The 26,490-nt window shown below is 59.6% G+C and overlaps 1 long non-coding RNA gene across 1 annotated transcript; it reads left to right on the forward strand.

The window, feature by feature from the left end:
* The first annotated feature begins 5,484 nt into the window (after window positions 1-5,484).
* LOC142060579 (uncharacterized) lies at window positions 5,485-8,968 on the forward strand. Its single transcript, XR_012661800.1, has 3 exons — window positions 5,485-6,148; window positions 6,402-6,530; window positions 8,371-8,968. It is a non-coding gene; the product is annotated as an uncharacterized LOC142060579 (long non-coding RNA).
* The last annotated feature ends 17,522 nt before the right edge of the window (window positions 8,969-26,490 follow it).

Here is a 26,490-nt window from a genome sequence, read left to right on the forward strand (position 1 = left end):
TAAGGATGTGTAAGTAGACACATAGTGCAAATGTCTATGCTCTGTAAGGTTTTAAAATGCAAAGAAACCATGTTGATAGAGATGTTTATAGAGAAGATTTAAAAATTAGACACACAGCCCACCCCCCAATCAACTGAAGGCACAAAAGCGCTTTCAAATGCTGCCCCTTCCCCGTTCTCCTTCTCCCATCCCGATTTGGGGCCGATTCCCCCAAATGGGGACTTTCCCCTCTGGGGCTGCGTAGGCAGCCTGGGAGCTGCTGCCAGGGCAGACACACACTCCAAAGCCCCTGAGTCTGGGTCTGCAATGGGGGGTGAAAAACCCCAAACAGGTTTGGGGGAAAGAAAACAATTCGGGGCTCTTGGGAAAGCCCACTCCTGCTGGGTTTGTGCAGTTGGAAAGGAGGGGGGTAAAAAAAGCGGGGGTGGGGGGGCGGAACCCTGCTAACCATTCTCATGCACAAAAGCAAAAAATCGCCAATTTCAATGTTGTGGAAAGGGTGAAAAAAACCCAGAAGTGAACTGTTTGGAAAAGCAATCCCAACTTTTACCTTATGGAAAAGCAAAAAAAAAAAACCCCAAACGGACAAAACCAAAGTAACCCGAACAACAACAAAAAAAGCCAAACCATCCAACCAGAAATCACCAAAACTAAATAAACCCACCGAAAACCCTAAATTGGGGAAAATTTGGGGTGAAACACCGGCAGTTTGAGGGGCATTGCTGGGGCTTATCTGGAATGGATTCTCCGGAGTGGGTCAGTTATCTGGAGCGGATCATCTGCTGCAGGTTAGCCCAGGTGAGTTGCCCGTTGTGGATTATCCTGGGGGGACCCCCTGGTGTCAGTCATCCCCATGCATGTTCCCCATGGCGTGTCTGCCCAGACATGCCCCTGTCCAGCAGTGTTCGCCTCCTCCCCCGCCCTCCCTCTGCGTGTGTCTGTGCCCTCCCTCTGCGTGTGTCTGTGCCCTCCCAAACGCTTTCCCCTGAAATGGCCCCCCCACATGACTTTTTTTTCCCCGGTGACGTCCTCCCTCTCCCTGGCCTCCTGTTCTGTGCTCGCTGAAGCCTTGTGCTTACGCAGGATGAGCAGAGCAGGGTCCTGGCAGTGCAGAGGCGAGGCGAGGCGCTGCCAAGCCAACGAAGCCCAAGGCTCAGCAGTGCACAACTCCTTTGCAGGTCAGCCACTGGCACCTGGTCTGCCTGGCTGCCCCGTGCCCTGACGCACAGCTGCCCCCCTCACCGCAGGCAGCCTGCCTTCAGAAGGGCAGCTGTGTTCCCCTGATGGATTTTCTTCTTTAACCCTCTAGGACCTGTTGACTTGCTGCTCTCCCTGTCACAGCCCTGATGCCGCAGGCCTACAGCAACTGATGGGGCTCACTCCGGGGGGGTGGGGGGTGGGAAAGGGGACCTTTCTCCCCAGGTCGTTTGTGCTGCTTCTCCTCCCTAGGGCGTGGGGTGGGGGTGAGTGGGGCAGGAGAGAGGACGGTAATGGCCACCTGATTTTTAAAGCAGTTGAGACGGAAGGACTAAAATGCTCGAGGCACTTTGGTGGTGGGCAGTGCGGAGGCAACGACTGACACTGCTGGGGCTGCGGGAGTGGGGAAGGTGCAGAGAAACATGAGCTCTGCGCACGCAGCAACAGTTCCGTTATTCCGGCGAACGTGACCCAGAGCCGGCGCGGGTCTTGCCCCAGAGAAGAGTCACGGAGATCGTGCCGCTGCCGCCGTGCTGTGCTACGGCAGCCGGGAATCGCGCATGCGGAGTGGCGATGGTCGACCCTGCTGACACCGTGCGGCCGAAGTGCGGTACTGCACCCGGAGCAGACGCATGCGCAGTGGCGACGATGTGTCACTGCTCGCTGCTGCCACCGAGCGACCGAACCGCGGAACAGCGGGGGCCAGCTGCGCTACCCTGCTCGCGGCAGTCACCGAGCGCTCAAAACCGGGTACTGCAGACGGGCAGCCGCCCGTTCCCGACGGTGAAGTTTTTCCGCTGGTCGCTGCTGCCACCGTGCAAGCAGATGCCGGTACTGCAGCCAGGCAGTTCCGTATGCACAGTGGCGCTTTACTTTCTGCCCCTGCTTCCACCGACCGCCCAAACGCTCGCAGTGCAGCTGGGCAGCCGCGCATGCGCAGTGCTGCCTTTTCTGCTCTCTGCTGCCACCGTGCGACCAAACCGCGGTACTGCAGGTGGGTAGCCGCGCGTGCGCAGTGGCGCCTTTTTGTGCTCGCTGCTGCCACCGTGCGATCAGACCGCGGTATTGCAGGTGGGTAGCCGCGCATGCGCAGTGGCGCCTTTTGCTCTCTGCTGCCACCGTGCGATCAAACAGCGGTACTGCAGGTGCGCGGCCGCGCATGCGCAGTGGCGCCCCTTTCTGCTCTCTGCTGCCACCGTGCGATCAAACAGCGGTACTGCAGGTGGGCAGCCGCGCGTGCGCAGTGGCGCCTTTTTGTGTTCGCTGCTGCCACCGTGCGACCAAACAGCGGTACTGCAGGTGCGCGGCCGCGCATGCGCAGTGGCGCCCCTTTCTGCTCTCTGTTGCCACCGTGCGATCAAACCGCGGTACTGCAGGTGGGCGGCCGCGCATGCGCAGTGGCGCCTTTTTGTGCTCTCTGCTGCCACCGTGCGATCAAACCGCGGTACTGCGGGTGGGCAGCCGCGCGTGCGCACTGGCGCCTTTTTGCTCGCTGCTGCCACCGAGCGACCGAACCGCGGAACAGCACGGGGGGGAGCTGCGCTACCCTGCTCGCGGCAGTCACCGAGCGCTCAAAACCGGGTACTGCAGACGGGCAGCCGCCCGTTCCCGACGGTGAAGTTTTTCCGCTGGTCGCTGCTGCCACCGTGCAAGCAGATGCCGGTACTGCAGCCAGGCAGTTCCGTATGCACAGTGGCGCTTTACTTTCTGCCCCTGCTTCCACCGACCGCCCAAACGCTCGCAGTGCAGCTGGGCAGCCGCGCATGCGCAGTGCTGCCTTTTCTGCTCTCTGCTGCCACCGTGCGATCAGACCGCAGTACTGCAGGTGGGTAGCCGCGCATGCGCAGTGGCGTCTCTTTCTGCTCTCTGCTGCCACCGTGCGATCAGACCACGGTACTGCAGGTGGGTAGCCGCGCATGCGCAGTGGCGCCTTTTGCTCTCTGCTGCCACCGTGCGACCAAACCGCGGTACTGCAGGTGGGTAGCCGCGCGTGCGCAGTGGCGCCTTTTTGTGCTCGCTGCTGCCACCGTGCGATCAGACCGCGGTATTGCAGGTGGGTAGCCGCGCATGCGCAGTGGCGCCTTTTGCTCTCTGCTGCCACCGTGCGATCAAACAGCGGTACTGCAGGTGCGCGGCCGCGCATGCGCAGTGGCGCCCCTTTCTGCTCTCTGCTGCCACCGTGCGATCAAACCGCGGTACTGCAGGTGGGCAGCCGCGCGTGCGCAGTGGCGCCTTTTTGTGTTCGCTGCTGCCACCGTGCGACCAAACAGCGGTACTGCAGGTGCGCGGCCGCGCATGCGCAGTGGCGCCCCTTTCTGCTCTCTGTTGCCACCGTGCGATCAAACCGCGGTACTGCAGGTGAGCAGCCGCGCGTGCGCAGTGGCGCCTTTTTGTGCTCTCTGCTGCCACCGTGCGATCAAACCGCGGTACTGCACGTGCGCGGCCGCGCGTGCGCAGTGGCGTCTCTTTCTGCTCTCTGCTGCCACCGTGCGATCAAACCGCGGTACTGCAGGTGGGCAGCCGCGCGTGCGCAGTGGCGCCTTTTTGTGCTCGCTGCTGCCACCGTGCGACCAAACAGCGGTACTGCAGGTGCGCGGCCGCGCATGCGCAGTGACGCCCCTTTCTGCTCTCTGCTGCCACCGTGCGATCAAACCGCGGTACTGCAGGTGGGCAGCCGCGCGTGCGCAGTGGCGCCTTTTTGTGCTCGCTGCTGCCACCGTGCGACCAAACAGCGGTACTGCAGGTGGGCAGCCGCGCGTGCGCAGTGGCGCCTTTTTGTGCTCTCTGCTGCCACCGTGCGATCAAACCGCGGTAGTGCAGGTGGGCAGCCGCGCGTGCGCACTGGCGCCTTTTTTGCTCGCTGCTGCCACCGAGCGACCGAACCGCGGAACAGCACGGGGGGGAGCTGCGCTACCCTGCTCGCGGCAGTCACCGAGCGATCAAAACCGGGTACTGCAGACGGGCAGCCGCCCGTTCCCGACGGTGAAGTTTTTCCGCTGGTCGCTGCTGCCACCGTGCAAGCAGATGCCGGTACTGCAGCCAGGCAGTTCCGTATGCACAGTGGCGCTTTACTTCCTGCCCCTACTTCCACCGACCGCCCAAACGCTCGCAGTGCAGGTGCGCAGCCGCGCATGCGCAGTGGCGCCTTTTCTGCTCTCTGCTGCCACCGTGCGATCAGACCGCAGTACTGCAGGTGGGTAGCCGCGCATGCGCAGTGGCGTCTCTTTCTGCTCTCTGCTGCCACCATGCGATCAGACCGCGGTACTGCATGTGGGTAGCCGCGCATGCGCAGTGGCGCCTTTTGCTCTCTGCTGCCACCGTGCGATCAAACAGCGGTACTGCAGGTGGGCAGCCGCGCGTGCGCAGTGGCGCCTTTTTGTGCTCGCTGCTGCCACCGTGCGATCAAACCGCGGTACTGCAGGTGGGCAGCCGCGCGTGCGCAGTGGCGCCTTTTTGTGCTCGCTGCTGCCACCGTGCGACCAAACAGCGGTACTGCAGGTGCGCGGCCGCGCATGCGCAGTGGCGCCCCTTTCTGCTCTCTGCTGCCACCGTGCGATCAAACCGCGGTACTGCAGGTGAGCAGCCGCGCGTGCGCAGTGTCGCCTTTTTGTGCTCGCTGCTGCCACCGTGCGATTAAACCGCGGTACTGCGGGTGGGCAGCCGCGCGTGCGCACTGGCGCCTTTTTTGCTCGCTGCTGCCACCGAGCGACCGAACCGCGGAACAGCACGGGGGGGAGCTGCGCTACCCTGCTCGCGGCAGTCACCGAGCGATCAAAACCGGGTACTGCAGACGGGCAGCCGCCCGTTCCCGACGGTGAAGTTTTTCCGCTGGTCGCTGCTGCCACCGTCCAAGCAGATGCCGGTACTTCAGCCAGGCAGTTCCGTATGCACAGTGGCGCTTTACTTTCTGCCCCTGCTTCCACCGACCGCCCAAACGCTCGCAGTGCAGCTGGGCAGCCGCGCATGCGCAGTGGCGCCTTTTCTGCTCTCTGCTGCCACCGTGCGATCAGACCGCAGTACTGCAGGTGGGTAGCCGCGCATGCGCAGTAGCGCCTTTTCTGCTCTCTGCTGCCACCGTGCGATCAGACCGCGGTACTGCAGGTGGGTAGCCGCGCATGCGCAGTGGCGTCTCTTTCTGCTCTCTGCTGCCACCGTGCGATCAGACCGCGGTACTGCATGTGGGTAGCCGCGCATGCGCAGTGGCGCCTTTTGCTCTCTGCTGCCACCGTGCGATCAAACAGCGGTACTGCAGGTGGGCAGCCGCGCGTGCGCAGTGGCGTCTCTTTCTGCTCGCTGCTGCCACCGTGCGATCAGACCGCGGTACTGCAGGTGGGGAGCCGCGCATGCGCAGTGGCGACCTTTTAGCTCTCTGCTGCCACCGTGCGACCAAACTGCGGTACTGCAGCCAGCAGCTGTGCACGGGCTGTAGCGACATTTTGCCGCGCTCACTTCTCCACGCCACTTAGTGACCCCCCCCACGCTACGTGGTGACGTCACCGTGGGGGCCGGAACCGTGTAGGCACAGCCCCTAGCGACAGGTGTTGACCCCTTGCGATAGCCTGTTGAGGGTGGTCCTGATACCCCTCGCCACGCTCTTAGCAACGGGCCCTGCCTCCGGCGATGGGCAGGCGGGCCGTCTGATGTCTGACCCACCTGGCCCCACCCACCCACTTTGGTGCTGTGCGGTGCACTTTGCTCTCTGCTGCCACCCTGCGAGCCTTCATCCCTCGGGGGGGCTCGGCCCGCCCCTTTCGCGGGGCGCTGTGGGAAGGGCGGGGGCGGGGCCCGGGGGTCGAAGAGCCCCAGCCGGGGCTCGGGCAGCTCTTGCTGCCCCTGGGCTTTTCTGGCGTCGGTGCTCCCGTGTTCCCTCGGGCGGTCGCAGCTTTGGGGCTGTCTCAGCCCCCCGGGCAGGCGTGCTCTGGCGTTTAGAGAAGCGGAGGCGTTGCCTGAGGTAAGGATTCCAGAGCTTGGCACTCTGTGGCAGCATCTGTACTAGAAAGGTCCCTTGTGGCCTGCTTTGCTTTTTTTCTCCCGGGATGTTGTTTTGGGCGCTGAGGGGGCGGTGAGACGGTTTAGTGGTATGGTGTTCTGTTTGGGGTTTGTTTTTTGCTTTGCTGGTTTTCTTCCCCCTTGTGAGATCATTTTATTCATTTATCATTTCATATTATCATTTACCCCGCGCCATTTCCGTCCCCTTTGGGCAGCAGCGGATCTGCTGCCGCTTCAGGTGGCCGCTTTCTCGAGGGCGAGGAGCTGGGACGACAACGGGCCGCTGCAGACTCTGGTCAGGGTAAGAGGCTGTTCCCTGGGGAGCCGGCGCAGGGGGAGCGGAGGTACGCACGGGCACTTGTCGGTGCCCCTGACCAGTAAAGGGAAGGTTAAATTGTTAGAGTGCAAATAAATACATTTTATTTAGGGAGGAGTCGTGACTAAATTTAATCGCAGCTATTACTGAGCAAACCAGGCAGTCATTATTCCTAATCTGTAATTAAAAAAAAAATAAAGGCAGTCCTTTTTTATGCCATAAATAGAGTTGTGAGTCATTAATAGCTCAATCTAAATACAGCCGTTATTAAATCAACTGCAGGCATTAATGACTCCTGATCAGAAACAAAATAAGGAAAGTTTTAGAATCTACAATGAAAATTGAACTGGAAAGCTAAATTGGGAGTGGGTAATACTGAAATTGTAACAGGGCTGTTAGAAAGTTCAGAGGCAGCGACAGCTCCTGCTTCCAACCCAAGCAGTAAACGAAGCTTTAGATTCTTAAATGAAGAGAAATAAAGGTGAGCTGTTAAACAGTGGCTGGGTTCAAGCGTAGGCATTAAGAAAATTTGCAGGTGCGGGTGATTCCTGACGAGAACTAACAATTCCAGAAGATTTAGATTTAAAATTACAAAGCTAATGGAGTGCCACAACCGCCCGGATGTAACTGCAGCCGCTTTGGGGGAATGCCCCAGCCCTCCCCAACCACCGCTATTAATTACTGCCAAGGAGAGCGAAAGTGAAAGTAGAAGCAGTGCAGGTGAAATGCGAGCAGTACGCTTTTCCTAAGTCATCTCTTCGTGTCAGGAGAGGAAAGAAAATGGAAAGAAGATGTTTGCAGGGGGTCTGTGCTGGGTTGCCTGCGCGTCTCTTCCGTGCATCGTTGAGGAGACATTTAGCTCGTGTTGGGCGCTCGCAGGTGGAGACAGGGCGAGCTGGAGGCAGGATCGGCGCTGGCCCTGAAAAAGGGATGGGCAACGAGCTGAGAGAAGAGGGGGCAAGGGCTGAAAAAGGGTCTCCAGTTCTGCAGGGAAGGCAGCGGGATGTGACTCGGCAACCGCTCTGAGGAGTGCAGGGTCATTCACTGCGATGAAGTCGGGGTCTGTGGCTGGCCCGGAGAGGCAGCAGAAATCCCAAACTCTTTGCAGGGGTACCGGCCAGATTAAGGCAACACCTGAACAGTAAAACCATTTAGGGGAAGCAGAGCTGGGCTGCACCGCGTGGCCAACCTCCCTCTTCTCCGTGAGTCCCAAAGGGGCAGCTCCAAGAATGTGCTGAGAATTCATCCCTTGCGCTAAAAATGAGACGCAAGTAGCACCCACCCGTGAATTTTATTTTCTCTCTCGCTCTGCGGCTCCTGCCTGCTTGTCTCTCCTCAGTGCTCACCTGCACCCGTGCTCGGATGGGGCAGCTGAGGGAAGGTGCTGCCATCTCCCCAGCCCCGGCGGACCGCCCCTCAGCTGTGTCCTCTGTCAGGGAGCGTCGTCATCTCTCCTGCCTCCCAGAGCGTGTCCTGTAGTGGCAGACGCGCAGGCTTTTCCCTGCACGCGCATACGGGAAGGGAAGCACAGTGAGAGCTGGGCTTGTCGAAGAGTAACGGGGGTGGTGGGAAGCGTAGCTAGAACTGGAGAGCTACAGCGCAAAAGCAAAGCAGACGGGACACAAAAGTAAAATGGTGCACAGGAATGCTGAGGCGAGAACTCCCGCAGCACACAGGAAATCAGTGTCAGAATCTATTTTCTTCTGACTGCCAAATTAAAAATAATGGCACGCTTTGCAACGCTAAGCTCGCTCTGATCGTCTGAACTGTTTCTTCCCAACCCCCCACCGCCCCCAGCACACCATTCAGCCTCCTCAGCCTGAAATGCCTTGTTTTCCTTCTTTTTTTTTTTTTTTTTTTTATGACAGGGCAACTTCTGTTCCCGAGGTGGTGCCTACAGTACGGCTATCTCTTCGAAGGCAGTTTGGTTTAGGTCAGAGAATGTTTAGCCTGGACTGAATCAGCCTCTGTTTCTATTTCTGGAAATCATCGGTCCTGTGCATAAAGCCCGGAAAAAAGGAAATATGAACCAAAGGACATGGGGCCTGCAGGGGTAGGAAAATATTTGAGAAGAGGTTCAGTGGGGAAATGATTGTTTGTCTGTGGGGCGTCCAGGCAAGCAACCCAGCTGCTAGAAAGCGGCGCTGTCCCCAGGATGGCCTCGGCGGTCCCGTCGGAGTCGGGGGAACAAGGACAAGGCAGGGTGAAGCATCTGACCTGCCGTGTGGAACGTGACTGTACAAAGCACGTGTGATGCACTGCAAGTTCATTTGTTTAAACTGTGAGTTAAAGAAGGTGTGCAGTTGCTTTGTAAACAGCCGACGCTCTAAAGCTACACCCATCTAATTGCTAGCTGTATTAAATCTATCGTATTGCTATTTCTGCATTAAAAAAAGTAACAAACCAACACACCTATGTAAGCACGTCTAAGTACAATGGAAAACCACTGTTTAACGCGTGGCATGTGTGGGTTGTTTTTTTGGGGTGGGAGGGTGGGGTGTATGACAAAAACCTGCGAGAGACACACGCACATACGCACATGTAATGTTTAGCGCTCACCTAAACCCAAAAAAGAAAATCCATTCTTTATTTTGCAGCATTAGCATTAGCTTCCAGCGCACAGCCTGAGCGCGTACCTCTGCTCTCACCGTCTGCTCCCTCTTCAACCGTGTGTGGCTGTCATCATCAGCTTGCACAGGCTTTCCTCGTGCAAGTTTCCGCGACAGCTTACGAGAAGGCAGGGAAACAAACCCAGCAAGACGCGTAGTGCCTTCCTCTATGGGCTCCGTCCAGCCTTTGTTAAAATGAGCAGAAAAGAAATCTGCTGCTGCCTTTACCCTGACTCGCTCTTACAGAGAGCATCTGACTTGACCCGCAGCAAAGCGATGCCCCAGGCAGCAGCACGTATTGGCGCGGACCGCGGTTTCACCCACCTGTTTTACTGCGCCGGTCCTTTCCCACGGCCGATGCCACAGATGTGGCGCGCCCCACCCCCAAACCTCTTTACGAGGGTTCCCTGGGCTCTGCAAGTCGCCTGCTGGACATGTTGCTGATTCAGGCACGGGCAAAGTCAGCTTCTTCGCTGGCCTCGGGCCAGGGCAGCCACGTACTCGAGGGAAACTGAGAATATCTCCAGCGAGATCTCACCGGGAGGCTGGGACCTCGTCAGTAGGGGAGAAAGCCAAGCGACTGACACTGAAAGGGAGCTCTTTGCTAGGCTGTAGATCGTAAAGTTAAAAAAGAAAACAAACCTGCCTTTTTAAAAATGCCCTCTTTTGAGTCTGCCACGTTCGATACAGATTTTTAAAATTGCAGGGTATATCTCCTACAGGCCTCATGCAAAGGGAAGTGAGTACCTCTGGCTCTCAGGACAAGGGGGTCCCTCAGGAGCCCAGGTGCTCACGCCAGCCGGCATCTGGCACAGCACAGGGCAGGAGCTTTGGCAGTAGTACGTGAGCTGAGAATGAGAGTCAGGCAGCACTGCACGCTTCTCCTGTGAGCCGCCGAGGCTCGCGCGCTGTACCTTCCACAAATAAAAGGCCGGAAGAGTCAGCATTTCTGCTAGTTCCAGCCTCATCTGTACCCTCGTTAGTGTAACTGTAAGCGAGCGTCCCGTAGCGACTGGGAGCGTGGCAGCTGGGCTTCCTGCGCTGTCTTAGGTTGTGCCCTTGGAGAGACCCTTCTCCGAGCCCTGGGCTGGGTGGGCTGCGGTGCCGTTCAACGCTGAATAGGCACGAAGGCCTATAAACAAAATGTATTTATATTGCACCCATACCCGGCAGCCAACCGCCACTTTATTTACGTATTCTGCACCTCCTGCCGACGCTTTTAAACTTAGCCGATATTGCCGCAGTTTCCTCTGACGGGGCAGGGGACTGCCACACAGCAGGGGGAGTTTCTGGGTGTCTCCCACGGACACAGACATCCTCAGCTGGGTAGGGACAGGGTGAGAGCTGGAACAACTCTGCTGACCTGTAAGGGCCGTCCCAGGGCAAGGCTCCTCGGTCTGGGGGCTGAAAGGCGAGCTGCGCTGGGTGGTTGGTGTGGGAGTTGTGGAGCAAGTAGGGGGAAAAAAAAACAACATGAAAAAACCATCCAAATGTTTCACAGCAGGTAGAAAGCTTGGCAGAAAGCAAACTGAATGCTGTAAAGACAAAAGCCGAAAGCCGGCTATGGACTGTACGAAAAGAGTCAGTGCCACGGAAGGAGGTTATTTCTTCAACTGACCATAGGAGGCTTTTTGTGAGAAAACACAACACCTCTTCTTTCTGCTACAGCGCGGCACCGCAGCAGTAATGGGCCAGAGCGTGCAAGCGCCTTTGGCAGTATCGGTAACGACCGGGGCACGGCCCGACCGGCCAGCCCACCTTCCGCACAAGGAAAACACCATTTCCCTAGAACGCCACGCAGACCCAGGACGGGTAAGGCGGAGGCCGAGCCCAGGCGCCCCCATTGCCAAGGACCACCTTGGCCTTGCAGCGTCTCACGCTTCGGGGTGTTCTGCTGGCCGTGGCTAAGCTCAGGCCCTCTGCTCGTGGCTGCCCCCGGTCCCCCGGCGCCGGTCGGGCCCCAGCCCCCAGCGCGGTGCGGCGCAGGGCAGTGACCCAGCAGGGCGGCCCCACGGGCCCCAGCCCCCGCCCCTCCCCGCCTGCGGCCAGGGCCCCGCGGCCGCCGGCCCCTTCCTCCTCTGCCCGCTCCCGTCGCGGACGGCTCGGTATGTGTCACGAGGGGCAGCCCCGTTGAGCAGCTCTCGGAGGGCGCGCGGCTCTGCCCGGCCGTGACCGGGGCCCGCAGGGGTTTCCCGCTCGCTCGCTCGCCCCGAAAGGAGCTGGCCCCGAGCCGGCGCGTCCCCCCCCGCCCGGCCCACGGCGCCCTCGCGAGCTGAGCGCGGCCCGGCCAGCAGGGGGCGCTGGCGCTCAACGGCTGGGCGCGGGGGCGGTCCGGCGCGGGGGCGGGGCCGGTGGGGGCCGGTCCTTCCGGCCGCCCTCTAAGGGCCGCCCCGCGGGGCTCGGGCTTCCGGTGGCGCAGCGCGGCGGAGCGGAGGTGGGAGCGGTGCGTGGGGCTGCTGCGTCGCGAGGTGTCTCTTTGCGTCGCCGGGGCCCCTCTGCGGCCCGGCGTGGGAAGCCCGTGGCCGGCGGAGCCTGCTCGGCGCTGGGCGGGGAGCGCCGCGGCAGTCCGACCGCAGGCAGCCATCCCCTGCGGTGGCCGCCAGCTCCTCAGGACTCCTGGAGGCCTGGTAGCGCCCGACCCTCGCCTGCGGCAGCCGCCTGGGAGAGCAGCGCGGCCGTGGCCAGGGGCCGGAGAGCGCTGGTGAGTGAGTTCGGGCAGCGGTGGAGGCTCCGTGCGGGCCCGGGCCCGGGCCGGGGTGGGGGGGGGCTCCGTGCCGGGCCCGGGCCCGACCCCGGGCCGGGGTGGGCGGCTCCGTGCGGGCCCGGGCCGGGGTGGGGGGGCTCCGTGCGGGTCCGGGCCCGGGCCGGGGTGGGGGGGGGGCTCCGTGCGGGCCCGGTGTGTGGGGGGGGTGGGGGTGGGGGCGCTCCGTCCGGGCCGGGGTGGGGGGTGCGGCTCCGTGCGGGCCCGGTGAGGGGGGGTTGGGGGTGGGGCGGCGCTCCGTGTGGGCCCGGGCCGGGGTGGGGGTGGGGCGGCGCTCCGTGCGGGCCCGGGCCCGGGCCGGGGTGGGGTGGGGCGGCTCCGTGCCGGGCCCGGGCCCGACCCCGGGCCGGGGTGGGGTGGGGCGGCTCCGTGCCGGGCCCGGGCCCGACCCCGGGCCGGGGTGGGGGTGGGGCGGCTCCGTGCCGGGCCCGGGCCCGACCCCGGGCCGGGGTGGGGGGGGGGCGGCTCCGTGCCGGGCCCGGGCCCGACCCCGGGCCGGGGTGGGGGGGGGGGCGGCTCCGTGCCGGGCCCGGGCCCGACCCCGGGCCGGGGTGGGGGGGGGGGCGGCTCCGTGCCGGGCCCGGGCCCGACCCCGGGCCGGGGTGGGGGTGGGGCGGCTCCGTGCCGGGCCCGACCCCGGGCCGGGGTGGGGGGGGGGGGCGGCTCCGTGCCGGGCCCGGGCCCGGGCCCGGGCCGGGGTGGGGGGGGGGGCGGCTCCGTGCCGGGCCCGGGCCCGGGCCCGGGCCGGGGTGGGGGGGGGGGGCGGCTCCGTGCCGGGCCCGGGCCCGGGCCCGACCCCGGGCCGGGGTGGGGGGGGGGGGCGGCTCCGTGCCGGGCCCGGGCCCGGGCCCGACCCCGGGCCGGGGGGGGGGGCGGCTCCGTGCCGGGCCCGGGCCCGACCCCGGGCCGGGGGGGGGGGCGGCTCCGTGCCGGGCCCGGGCCCGACCCCGGGCCGGGGGGGGGGCGGCTCCGTGCCGGGCCCGGGCCCGACCCCGGGCCGGGGGGGGGGGCGGCTCCGTGCCGGGCCCGGGCCCGACCCCGGGCCGGGGGGGGGGGCGGCTCCGTGCCGGGCCCGGGCCCGACCCCGGGCCGGGGGGGGGGCGGCTCCGTGCCGGGCCCGGGCCCGACCCCGGGCCGGGGGGGGGGGCGGCTCCGTGCCGGGCCCGGGCCCGACCCCGGGCCGGGGTGGGGGGGGGGGGCGGCTCCGTGCCGGGCCCGGGCCCGACCCCGGGCCGGGGTGGGGGTGGGGGCGGCTCCGTGCCGGGCCCGGGCCCGACCCCGGGCCGGGGTGGGGGGGGGGGGCGGCTCCGTGCCGGGCCCGGGCCCGACCCCGGGCCGGGGTGGGGGGGGGGGGCGGCTCCGTGCCGGGCCCGGGCCCGACCCCGGGCCGGGGTGGGGGGGGGGGGGCGGCTCCGTGCCGGGCCCGGGCCCGACCCCGGGCCGGGGTGGGGGGGGGGGGCGGCTCCGTGCCGGGCCCGGGCCCGACCCCGGGCCGGGGTGGGGGGGGGGGCGGCTCCGTGCCGGGCCCGGGCCCGACCCCGGGCCGGGGTGGGGGGGGGCGGCTCCGTGCGGGCCCGGTGTGTGGGGGGGGTGGGGGTGGGGGCGCTCCGTGCGGGCCCGGGCCCGAGCCGGGGTGGGGGGTGGGGCTCCGTGCCGGCCCGGGCCCGAGCCGGGGTGGGGGGTGGGGCTCCGTGCGGGCCCGGGCCCGAGCCGGGGTGGGGGGTGGGCTCCGTTCGGGCCCGGTGGGGGGGGGGGGGGTGGGGCGGCGCTCCGTGCGGGCCCGGGCCCGGGCCGGGGTGGGGGTGGGGCGGCGCTCCGTGCCGGGGTGGGGGTGGGGCGGCGCTCCGTGCCGGGCCGGGGTGGGGTGGGGCGGCTCCGTGCCGGGCCCGGGCCCGGGCCCGACCCCGGGGTGGGGTGGGGCGGCTCCGTGCCGGGCCCGGGCCCGGGCCCGACCCCGGGGTGGGGTGGGGCGGCTCCGTGCCGGGCCCGGGCCCGACCCCGGGCCTGGGTGGGGTGGGGCGGCTCCGTGCCGGGCCCGGGCCCGACCCCGACCCCGGGGTGGGCGGGGGGCGGCTCCGTGCCGGGCCCGGGCCCGGGCCCGACCCCGGGGTGGGCGGGGGCGGCTCCGTGCCGGGCCCGGGCCCGGGCCCGACCCCGGGCCGGGGTGGGGGGGGGGGCGGCTCCGTGCCGGGCCCGGGCCCGACCCCGGGCCGGGGTGGGGGGGGGGGGCGGCTCCGTGCCGGGCCCGGGCCCGACCCCGGGCCGGGGTGGGGGGGGGGGCGGCTCCGTGCCGGGCCCGGGCCCGACCCCGGGCCGGGGTGGGGGGGGGGGCGGCTCCGTGCCGGGCCTGGGCCCGACCCCGGGCCGGGGTGGGGGGGGGGCGGCTCCGTGCCGGGCCCGGGCCCGACCCCGGGCCGGGGTGGGGGGGGGCGGCTCCGTGCGGGCCCGGTGTGTGGGGGGGGTGGGGGTGGGGGCGCTCCGTGCGGGCCCGGGCCCGAGCCGGGGTGGGGGGTGGGGCTCCGTGCCGGCCCGGGCCCGAGCCGGGGTGGGGGGTGGGGCTCCGTGCGGGCCCGGGCCCGAGCCGGGGTGGGGGGTGGGCTCCGTTCGGGCCCGGTGGGGGGGGGGGGGGTGGGGCGGCGCTCCGTGCGGGCCCGGGCCCGGGCCGGGGTGGGGGTGGGGCGGCGCTCCGTGCCGGGGTGGGGGTGGGGCGGCTCCGTGCCGGGCCCGGGCCCGGGCCCGACCCCGGGGTGGGGTGGGGCGGCTTCGTGCCGGGCCCGGGCCCGGGCCCGACCCCGGGGTGGGGTGGGGCGGCTCCGTGCCGGGCCCGGGCCCGACCCCGGGCCGGGGTGGGGTGGGGCGGCTCCGTGCCGGGCCCGGGCCCGACCCCGACCCCGGGGTGGGCGGGGGCGGCTCCGTGCCGGGCCCGGGCCCGGGCCCGACCCCGGGGTGGGCGGGGGCGGCTCCGTGCCGGGCCCGGGCCCGGGCCCGACCCCGGGCCGGGGTGGGGGTGGGGCGGCTCCGTGCCGGGCCCGGGCCCGACCCCGGGCCGGGGTGGGGGGGGCGGCTCCGTGCCGGGCCCGGGCCCCGCAGAGAAGCCCTGGTCGGGCATCGTTCGCTTTTGCACAATGTAGGGCTTTCCCCGTCTATTTTCTGTGTACTGTGTTTTGGGCCACCTGAAACCCTTTGGCCGGGTAGTTTTGGTGCGGGGAGATGGCAGGTCTGGAGGTGGGGGGCGGGGGAGGTATTTTTGCCTTAAAACTCTGAGCCCACCTCGTGTGTCATGTCGTGTTATCACGTCGTGAGTCTGGTGACTGTGGCAAATGGCTCAGTTGGGCGTTTTCTGATAAATAACTTCTGAACGTGTGCGTGTGTAGGCACGGGGAGATTTGTGCAGGGTGACAGAGCCCCTTGTGCTTCTGTGCTAATGTCTACCTGTTCTAGACCTCCAGTGTTGGAAAGCCTTTGTTTAGTGCCTAGTTGTGCCTGCGTAACAAATGTTTTAGCTGCTGATGTGTTTTACTTCTGCTGTGAACTTTTTCCTGGGTGGCTTGATTGTTTCTGATTGTCCGTGTAAATCTAGGCAGATATTTTCTGCCCGGTGGTGAAGCCTATCGCTTTGGATAACAAAGGGCAGGAGAGCAATAAAGAAAAAGGTGATTCGTCTGCTGCAGCTCCTTGGAAACGATTCGTTCCTTATTTTCTGCCGTTGGGGAGGTGTTGTGCTTTCCAGATAATGCAGCCTCTCCTGTGCCTGTCCACGCCGTGCATTTTTGTCCTGCCCTTGCTTGAAAAGGCTCTCCTTGCCTTCTTCCTCTCTGCTGCAGTTGGCTTAATCTCTCGCTGCTGCTGCTGGAAGAGGGATAAAGGGAGTGTTGTCGATCGGGTTGTTAAAAGCTTTTTCGCGGGCTGTAACGCGCAGGAAGGGGTGGGGGAGGGGGGAGGATCAGGCTGCGGGGAAAATGGGAAACCAACATCACCTTTCCCTCCTACGGCGCAGCCCGGCTGCACGGCTCCCCGGGGATGCCCCTGCCCGCGGGTGTACCGTGTGTGCGCCCCCCGCGTGGGGCGGGGGGGGACGACACACCCCCACACAGTCGGCGGCACTGGGGCAACCCCTGCCTCAGGGCTCCGCACTCGTATCCGGCTCTCCCCGCTCCGGCACGGCACGCGGCTGGACGCACCGAGGAGACCCCGGGGAGGCTTCTCGCGGCTGGGCGAGAACAGGGCCTGGCCCCGAGCAGCAGAGCGGGCACCGCCGGTAGCTCGGAGGAGCGGGGCCGGCTCGGCTCGAGGCGTCAGAGCGAAAAGGGACGGGAACCGTCCCGGAGCGTCCGGGGGGGGTGGGGGGTGGGGGGGCGGCGGATGGTCCGGTGGCCGGGTTCGGCTCCGTGCCGGGCCGTGGGGCAGCCGGAGCCGCGCCGGGGGGCAGGTGAGGAGCCGCGTGGCCGGGCGCGCTGTGGGTCGGCGGGTTTCGGCTGTGGTGTCTCCCGGTCCGCGGAGTCCCCGGGGGGGGGTTGCGGGCAGCAGTGGCCCCGGGCCGAGCGCTTTTGTGGGTCGGTGGTTGGGTTTTGGGGCCGAGCCCGTGCCCGGCCGTGGGGAAGTAGGGGCAGCCCCACCCGGCTCTCGGCTGCTCCTCGTTGGGGTCGGGCGGCGGCGGCGACCCCGGCGGGGGCTCCTGTGGTGCCGGGCGGGTCCCCCCTTGCCCGCGAGGCAGGCAAGGACCCTGGCTGCTGCCGCCGCGGTTTGCTGGAGGCGGGCTGGGCCCGGCCCCCTGTGGGGTTGGGGTGCGGGCCCGGCGCTGCCGGGGAAACGCGGCCTGCGAGAGCAGGAAGAAAGCGCTGCCGGGCCGGCGCTGGGCTGCCCCGCCGGGGTGCGGGGCCGGGCCCGCGCAGTTCAGTTCCCAAGGCCTCCCCGACAGTGCCCGCGTGGGCCGTGGGGGTGCAGGGCTGCGGGGTGGCTGCGCTCTCCGCGCCCCTGAGCGTTGCCCGTGGGGACTGCGGAGGGGGCCGGGACGCAGCCAGGCTCAGCTGGTTTGGTCCCTGAACGGGGAGAGCACAGCTCTTCTGTTCCTGGGCCTTGAGAGCAGGCTCCTGTGGCTGACGCCGGGGCCCTGAAACAGATCGAGTCGTGCGTTTTGAGGGCCTGACCGAGGGGACTAAGTCGTGTGGTTTTGGGCTGAGGAGCAGAGGTCAAGTGCTGCATTTTTGGGACTTGAGAACAGGCTCAGCAGCTGGGCTTTTTGGCTCAGAAACGGTCCCAAAGTGAGCTGGTTTGGGGGCCAAAGGAAGAAGCCGGTTTGGCTGCTTGTGCAGGCTGGGGGGTGAGGGTGGTGTGGGGGCATTGGGGCTGCAGGGGAAAGCAGGGGTTGGGTAGGGTACGAGGACCCTCCCCGGAGGTGGGGGTCCGGTCACATCGGACCCCGAAGTTCGGGAGGCCGGCATGCACCAGAGCGAACTCGCCACCTGAGGCGGGTCTCTGGAGGAAGGGTGCTTTTTGGATCCAGCGCAGCGCACCCTCTTTGGGTCCAGCTCTTCTTTCTGTGCTGCTTAGGATAGTTATTAACCAATTAATTAATCATACAAACTAAGTCACAACAGCTCTATCGGCTCCATCGTGGTTCGGAGGAGCTCTGAATCGGTTTCACTTGGTGTCTAACATGTTTTTTCCCCGAGGAGAGGCTAAGTTTCAAAGTTAATTAGTTTTCTCACAAGTGTGTCAGTCGATAAAATTGAGTTACGATTATTAAAGCCACAAAGGTGACAGGAGTCTCACGGATCGGGTCTATTTCTGAAAATGTATTCATCCCATGCAAATGTCATCGGGATACAGATCATCTGCACTTCATGCTGTGACAAGACAAGATGCTGAGACAGGGATGAGCTCCAAAAGGACTACTGAAAAGAAAAAAAACGCATTCTACAGTCATGGGGTTTTTTTGGTTGCGTTTGGGGGGGCGGGGTGGCTTTAACAAAAGAGTGCAGTGTTGGCCGGCAGCAGCCTGCAGAGCATTTTTGCTGCCTGATCTCTCCTTTTCTTCTCTTCCACTCCTCTTTCAGGGCTGTAATTGTCATTTGGATAGTTTTAGAAGAGCAGTTAAGTTGCTCGCCTGTGTCAATGTGCTGGTAATACCAGGAAGGTGAATGCTTGAACCGGTCGGGCAGGTGGGAATAACTTGGCTGCAGGTAGAACTTCTGAGGGAAGACCAGCAAAACCAGGAAGCAAATAGCAAGTTCCCAAAAAATGTGTGGGTGTCAAACACATAAAAGTTTTATTGCCGAACGTTTTTGGGAATATGTTCCCAATGGCTATTTTTAGTAAACATAAATTTTCAGGAGATTCAGGGTTGTGTGTGGCAAAACATGTCCCTCTGTTTTTGTGTCCTGCCGCACAAACGGCCGGCGGCAGGGCTCTTGTTCCCTGCTCTCGCTATTGCCACAGCAGGGCTGCGATATTTAGACCTAAGAGATGGGTTTAGGAATGGAAGGAGAGAGAACGCCTGTGTTCTGTAAGGGCTATGAATGCTGACCCTTTGTCTCCGTCTGCTGCTTTTCCTGTGCGGGTGATGAAGCTGTTTTACTTTTCTCTGTTGTTCCTGGTCTGAATAGCTGCGAAGCTGTCGCCGCTGTGGGTGCGCAATTTGTGTTGCTGTGTTTCTGTGGAGTCCTAGCTACGGCTCGCTTCTAGTGTGGCCAAGCGTCAAGGTAGGGCTTTCAGTTTAAAGCTTCAGAAGCGCTGTGCGCCGAGATGGGTGTAGGCGAAACTGCTGTTGCGCCTGCAGCTGTGCTCGCAGGGATGCTGGGTGGCTCCGCATCAAACCGGCGAGGTGCGCGTGGACCTCCGTCGGGCTGCGCCTTGGGTGCGCGAGCGTGCCGTGTTTTTGCTGTTCCGGCTTGTACGTACGAGGGCTTAACGTTTGATTTAATGCATTTCCTTTAACGGCAGGCTGTAGTTGGGCTCTAGATGGTATTCCTACGTGGGCACAAGAGCTGTGGAATGGTTAAGCTGTTGCTGTGCCTCCAGGTGACTTGTTCAGTAACACTGTTTTTCCAGGTGCAGATGGATGAGTCGTGCAGGGCAACGGAGGAGGGCCCAGGGGAGCGCTGTAAGAAGGTGAGTCTGTGTAGTACTGGAGGGAAGATGTGACTGATGGCTATAGGGCTCCATTATGGGTTTTAGTCTTTTTTTTTTTTGTGATCCGAGGGTGCTAAGCGATGAGCCGAGCGTGATCTGGGCCCTGGAGGTGAGTCAGGCAAGGTGACCGGTGCTTGGTGGGCTGGAGTAGGTGTTCTTTTTCAGGTTATTCAGGGTTTTTCCTCCTTCTCTTCACTTTCCCATCCCAATTTGGGGCCGATTCCCTCAAACGGGGACTTCCCCCTGTGGGGCTGCTTATGCAGCCTGGGAGCTGCTGCCTGGGCACAAAAATACCTCAAACCCCCGACTCTGGGTCTGCAATGGGGGGTGAAAAAACAGAAAGAATTCTGGTGGAAAGAAAACAACTTGGGGCTTCTGGGAAAGCCAACTCCAGCTGGATTTGTGCAGCTGGAAAGGAAAAAAAGGGTGGTGGTGGGGAAGGAACAACCACCTAAAAGCACCCACCAACCATTCTCATGCACAAAACCGAAAGTGAAAATTACCATTTTTTGTAGGGTAAAAGCACAAAAAGTCCCCACAGAACTCAGTAGTTTGGAAAAGCAACCCCAATTATTACATTATGTAAAGAAGGCAGGGGAAAAAAAGAAAACCAAAACAAAACCCTATCACAACCCTGATGCCACATGCCTACCAGCAGTTCCTGGGGCTTATTCTGCGGGGGTGGGGAACCCAACCTTGTTCCCCAGGTTTGCTGTGCTGCTTCTCCTCCCTCGGGCATGGGGGGGGGCGGTGGCATGGACAGTAGCAAGCACCAGATGTTTTTAAGCAGTCGAGAGGAAAGGACAAATGCTCGAGACGCTTTGCTGTTTGGTGCAGAGGCAATGAACGGTGCTGCTGGGGCTGCGAGGGGGAAAGGTGCAGAGGAATAGAAGCTCTGTGGATGCAGCCAAGTTACGGTTTCTGGATGGTATTAATCGAGAAGAGTAATTCAGATAATGCTGCTGCCCAGCGACCAGAATTGGGTACTGAGCCCGGGAGCCGCGCACGCGCGGTGGCGTCCCTGTGATCCCCATTGCTCTCTCCGCAGGTAACAGCCCTGCGATGCTGCGGTGCCTGCGAGGTGATGCCGCCGTGCTCGTTGCTGCTTCCTGGTAAGGAAAGGCCTCCTCCACTCCTGCTGCAGCGTGGTGGTGTGTCGGACACGATTCCCTGTGTCGGGTGAGGCCTAGGGCTGCCGGCGAGGTGAGCGAGCGCCTTTGGTGGGTGCAGGGGTGTCTCCTTGTGTGCCTGCACTACTGGGGCTGGTGGGATGGGAAGCTTCAAACGACCCGCCGAGGCAGGCTTCTGGTATGCTAAAGGCGAGTGGGTGAGGGCAGCCCCAGGAGTTACCCGGGAGCTGATAGAAGGGAAGAGGGAAAGGAGGAGGAGGATGATGACCTTTTCCCCCTGCCCAGGGTGCAGAAGATGGCCGACTCTCCAGCTCACCAGAGCTCCCCCTCAGCCTCCCCTGGCCCCCCTTGCCCAGTGCGCCTGCTCCCAGCTCCAGCACGAGCGAGCTAGGCTACGTGCCTAGGAAGCCTCATCTCGTAAGAGCTGTAAGACACCCATGTGTTCTCTTTAGGTGGAGGTCGGCCTAGAGTCTGGAGCTGCAGAAGAGGCAGGGAGGAGAGAAGGGGAAAGAAGCATCTGAATGGCTAAATTGTGCCAGCAGCGCTGAGAGCGAGAGTCGCGGTGAGTCCTGGGCCACTGGGGCCCCGCTGCCTCTCTTGTGCGTCCTGGGCCCTCCCTGTCTCTCCCCCGGCCCCCTCTCTTTCCTTACCTGCTGCAAAATTTTATTTTTTCTTTTGGGCCCCACCCGCACCTTCTTTCTCCATCTCGCTCTGAGTGTCTCCCTGCTTCCCCGTCTTTTCAGTCCTCCCTCTCTCTGTCCTGTAGCCTGTGGCTACTTGTTCTTTCTCCGCCTCTCTCTGCCTGGCTCTGGCTCCGTTTTTATTTTTTTATTCCTCCTGCTCTGTCCTGTAGCCTGTCGGTATTTTGTCTTTCTCTGGCCCTCTTGGTCTGACTCCCTGTGTTACCGAAAAACGCGGTAAAATCGGAAACGACTCCTCAACGCCAATTTAGTATTAAAGAGCAGGCGTTGTTTATTCACGGCGCCAGACGCACGGGGGATCGCTCCTCCTGGCGTGCGTACCTCACGCACCTTTCCCGTACAATTTGTAGATCAAAATTTTAGGTATTCATACATAGTCATTATTGTCCTGTCTACTGATCGGTACAAACTTGCTCGTTCCGTATGTAAATCGCTGCGCAGGCTCGGTTGTCCTCTTCCGTTGTTCTCTTCTGAGTAGGTGGTATTACTTGGGTCGGTGGTGGTCTGTGAGTCGGTGGTCGCGATCTCCCCCTGCCGGAATTACCTTTTACCTTCTTGGCTAGTTTTCTCAGTCCGCTCCACGAAACCGCGTTTTGTCATCCTTTTCTGACAGAAGCACATTGTCTGTTCCGTTCGCATTAACGATCGCCTAGGGACTAAAATGCAGATCAACGGATGCGCTGATTCGTACGCTCCATGTTCCCGTAATGGAACACCGTCTCTGGTTGGTTGATTTCATCGCTTTGGTTACATTTCCCCCGTATGGAAGTTCTGAAATAATAATTTTCTCAATACTTCCATCCTAGATCAATAATATTCCACTATGTCAGTTCGGTGTTTGGTTCATCTTCTCAAAGTTTTCACTTGATTGTGGTCTCCAGGGTGTATGCAGGTCCCATTTTCTACCCAAAATTTTATTAATTTGTTGAACTACCTCTGCAAAAAAATGTGGTGCTCTATCAGAGGGCATTCCCGTTGGCACTCTAAATCTTGGTATTATTTCTTTCAGCAACGTTTTAACTACTACTCTAGCTTTGTTGGTGCAGCACGAGAAAGCTTCTGGCCATCTAGAAAATTTGTCAATCAGCACTAACAAATACTGCTATATCTATTTTGTCTGGGTAACTCAGAGAACTTAATTTGCTAATAATTTCCGGGAGAATTTTTTGTTTTGTTACTCCTAAAGGTGGTTTCCTTTGGTTCAGGGGATTATTTCTAGGACAGATTGGACACTTAGCTACTATGGGTTTAACTATTCTTGTCATGCCTACACACGCTACAGATGTTTTTAAACTCAAAACCGTAGCATCTACACCCCAATGTGTTTGCTCATGCTTTTCTTTTCAAGTTCTGTCATAACTTGTGGGGTTGTTATTATTATTACTTGTTTTTCTGGTGTTATCTACCACCTCTCTGTGTTTTGTGATGTTTCCAATTGTTCTGCTAATTGCTCATCCAATTTATTATATCTCGGTTTCAACTTTGGAATTCTGATCTGTTTTACTGGTACTAGTGCAAGGATACCTTGCTCTGCAGTCCTCTTTGCAGCTTTATCTGTCAATCGTTTGCTTACGTTTACAGCCGTCTGGCCGAATTGATGAGCTTTGCAACGCTTTACCGCCACTTCTTTTGGTTTCTGCACATCTTCTGGAAGTTGGAGAGTGTCTTCTTTATGCTGTATCGATGATTTTTGGGCTGATGGCAGTCCTTTCTCCTTCCCAATAGCTCCATGATCGTGGATCACACCAAATGCATGTTTGGAATCAGTCTAGATATTTATCCTTTGTCCTTCTGCCATTCGCAGAGCTCGCTTCAATGCTACCAATGCTGCTTTCTGTGCTGAGGTGTTTGCAGGCAGCACCCCTGACTCCGTTCCCTCGGCGGTGATAACGACAGCATATCCGGCCATTCGCTTCTCTTCTCGCCCAGAGCTTCTTCCATCTGTAAACAACTCCAGATCAGGATTTTCCCAGAGGTTTGTGTCTCAGGTCTGGTCTGCTGGAATAGACTTGTTCAATAGTTAGCAAGCAATCGTGTTCGAAATTGTCCGTAAGGTTTTCTGTTGTTAAAAACGTAGCAGGATTCAGTATAGCAGTAGTCTTCGATTCCACATCGTCTTGTTCTAACAGAACAACTTGATATTTCAACATTCTGCTAAGGGATAGCCAACGACCCCCCTTTTGTCCTAAAACAGTCACCGCTATGTGCGGGACACATACTGTCATCTTCTGTCCCATTGTTAACTTTGGGGCTTCCTGGATCGGCAGCGCTGTTGTTGCTACTGCCCGTAAACACCTAGGCCGTCTTTTACTCACGTGGTCGAGTTGTTTGGAGAAGTAGCCCACAGGTCTCTTCCAGGTTCCCAGTCGCTGTGTCAGCACTCCAAGGGCTAAATGTTGTCTTTCGTGGACAAACAACTCAAAAGGTTTAGCGAAATCAGGTAGGCCTAATGCAGGGGCCATCATCGAGGCTCTTTTCAGTTCTTTGAATGCCGTTTGGCATTCGGGCGTCCGGGTTAAATATTTATCCTTTGATTCTTTCAATGCCTCATATAATGGTTTTACATAGAGTCTGTAGTTCAGAATCCAGAGCTGACGCCATTTCACTATTTTCAGAAAAGCTCTCAATTCCTTCGGGCCGCTAGGTTTGGGAATTTGACAAATAGTTTCTTTCTTTTCACTTTCTAATTGTCTTTGTCTTTGAGATATTTCAAATCCTAAATAAATGGCTGCTGCTTCTCCTATTTGGGTTTTGTTTCTGGAAACTCTGCATCTTCCTTGGCCCAGAAAATTTAAAAATTTCAAAACATTATTCTTTACTTTCTGCCACTATCAGAATGTCACCTGCATTCTGTAACAATATGCCTCTCCCTGGGTTCTGTTTTTTCTATACTTTTCTATATTCCTAATTTTTTTCTTGCCAGCTGAGTCCCAAATATCGTAGGACTAATTTTAAATCCTTGTGTAAGTACGGTCCATGTTAGCTGTGTCTTTCATTCTGTGGTGGGGCTTTCCCATTCCAAAGCAAATAGGCTTTGACTTTTTATGCCTGGAGGTATGCAAAAGAAGGCATCCTTCAAATCTAGTACAGTAAACCATTTATGCTCCTCCTTTAAAAGAGGTCAGTAAAGTGTATGGATTAGCTACTACCGGATGTATATCTTGGGCCACCTGATATATAGCCCTTAAATGGTGAACTAGCTAATACTCTTTGCCTCTAGATTTCTTTACTGGCGACACAGGAGTACTATATTCTGATTCACATTCCACTAAAAGCTCATATTCTGAAAAATTTTATAATTAACTTCTCTAATCCTTCTTGAGCCTCTCGCTTAATAGGGTATTGTTTTTGTCTTACCGGCTTGGCTCCAGGCTTTAAGGTTACTTTTACCGGCTCTGCCCACTTAGATCGCTCCGGAGCTCCGCTCGCTCAAACCAAAGGAATTACTACGTTTTCCACTTCTTCGGGAACCTGTTCCTCCCTGGAGGAATCCTGTAACATAAATGCTCTCACCTCTGTGGCTTTTGATTCTGGTATTAGTAATTTAATCTCTCCATCTTTAAAAGTTACTTGAGCATCTAATTTACTTAATAGATCTCATCATAACAGAGGCAGTGGACATTCAGGCATATACAGAAATTGGTGAGTTGCCCATTGCTTCTCCAATTTAAACTTTAATGGCTCTGAGAGGGGCTAATTTTTCTTTGCCCTGTCGCACTAACAACACCTACGGATTTATGATTAAATTTCTCTTTACGTGTATTCAATACCAAAGAAGTGGCTCCCGTATCTACCAAAAATTCTATTTCTTCATTCCCTAGCTTCAGTGTAACCAGGTGTTCAGCTAGGGTTGATTCCCCTGGTCTCCTTCACGCCAAGCTACTTCAAGCATTTTACCCAGATCTCTGGATTCAGGTTCTTCTAGCTTCTGAAGGTTTCTTCTCTGCCCCCCCCCCCCCCCCCCATCTGGGGCTGATTGTCTTATGAATATAGAGACCAACTGAATTGCTTTTTCTGGTTTTTCTGCGTTCAAATGAGTATATTTTCTGGCAGTCACCTTCAGTCTTTCCATAAAGGCTGAAGGGGACTCCTTTAATTCTTGTCTCGCTTCATAAATTTTGACCCATTTATTGCTTTTGGCATTGCATGTCTTACTCCAAATAAAATCTCTCTCTGACATCTAGTCAACATTCCCCTGGGTCCTGGCTGATTAGGGTCCCACTCGGGATTTGTAGATGGAAAATTCTTATTAATTGTTCTCTGTAAATTCCTGTTAGCATGTGCTCCCTGCACCTGCCTTCTGGCTGTATTCCATACTATTTTCTTGTCAGTTCCATCAAGTGAAGTATCCAGTATCACAAGTAGAGCAACACTTCAAGTTCTCACCACATTTTCCTCTCTCCAAAAACATTGCCGTAGAATCCTGTGGACACATCTCACGCTGTTTCTGCCACGCTGGATGATTCCACAGTGTAAAGAACAAATCAACATATGCCACTTCTTCCCATTTGCCTTCCCTTTTTACAAAACAACATTAATTGCAAGATGGTACGATATTGCAATGTCTCATGTTCTGGCCATTTGTGCCCACCTTCCAATTGATACGTTGGCCACCAATGATAGCAATATTCAATTAATGGTTTCTGAGTTAGTAGGTCATCACCCCCGATGTCTTTCCAGTGCTTCAAAATACATCCCAAAGGTGTTCTCTGTGGGATAGGTTTCTTACTCAGAAATGCTCCCATCTCCCAGTCAACTAGTAGTTGTGATTGTGCGCTATCGCAAATAGTAGTCAGAGGGACTCCAACCCCCGTTAGAGGTCTCACTGGAAATCCGCCACTGGGATCTGTAGCGCCCTGCTAGATATCCCTGGAGACTTCAACCCCCTGTTGAAGACCCCCCTACCCTCGGGTCCCGCTCCACAGGCTTTCGCCTAGCAGAGACTTACCAACCGAGGTACCTCTTGGCCCCAACCCTGCGTGGCTTTTGCCGCGCCTTACGGGCAGGCCCGTGGGACTCAAACCCACTATCCTATCTTATGTGGGAAGCTAACCCCACGTAATATTCTACCTAAGTTTCTTCTTAAAAGAAAGCCTTGTTTACTTCAGTCCAAGGGATCTTGCTCAGAATTCTCTGGCCTGGGGATCGGAAGCTCTCCCCGAGAGTTCCTTGGGGCTGGCTGCAGGTCCCACGGTCCCGCGGATCCGTCAAGATTCAAAAGCAGGGTCCCATCTGGGGTGCGAAAACTGTTACCAAAAAACGCGGTAAAATCAGAAATATCTATTCAACACAAATCTAGTATTAAAGAGCAGGCATTCTTTATTCACAGCGCCAGACGCACGGGGGATCGCTCCTCCTGGCGTGCGTACCTCACGCACCTTTCCCGTACAATTTGTAGATCAAAATTTTAGGTATTCATACATAGTCATTATTGTCCTGTCTACTGATCGGTACAAACTTGCTCGTTCCGTATGTAAATTACTGCGCAGGCTCGGTGGTGGTCCGTGAGTCGGTGGTCGCGATCTCCCCCTGCCAGAATTGCCTTTTGCCTTCTTGGCTCTTAATCTTGGCTAGTTTTCTCAGTCCGCTCCACGAAACCGCGTTTTGTCATCCTTTTCTGACAGAAGCACGTTGTCTGTTGTTCTGCTGACGTTAA

This window comes from Phalacrocorax aristotelis, chromosome 7 (assembly GCF_949628215.1).
Source record: "Phalacrocorax aristotelis chromosome 7, bGulAri2.1, whole genome shotgun sequence".
Lineage (NCBI taxonomy): Eukaryota > Metazoa > Chordata > Aves > Suliformes > Phalacrocoracidae > Phalacrocorax > Phalacrocorax aristotelis.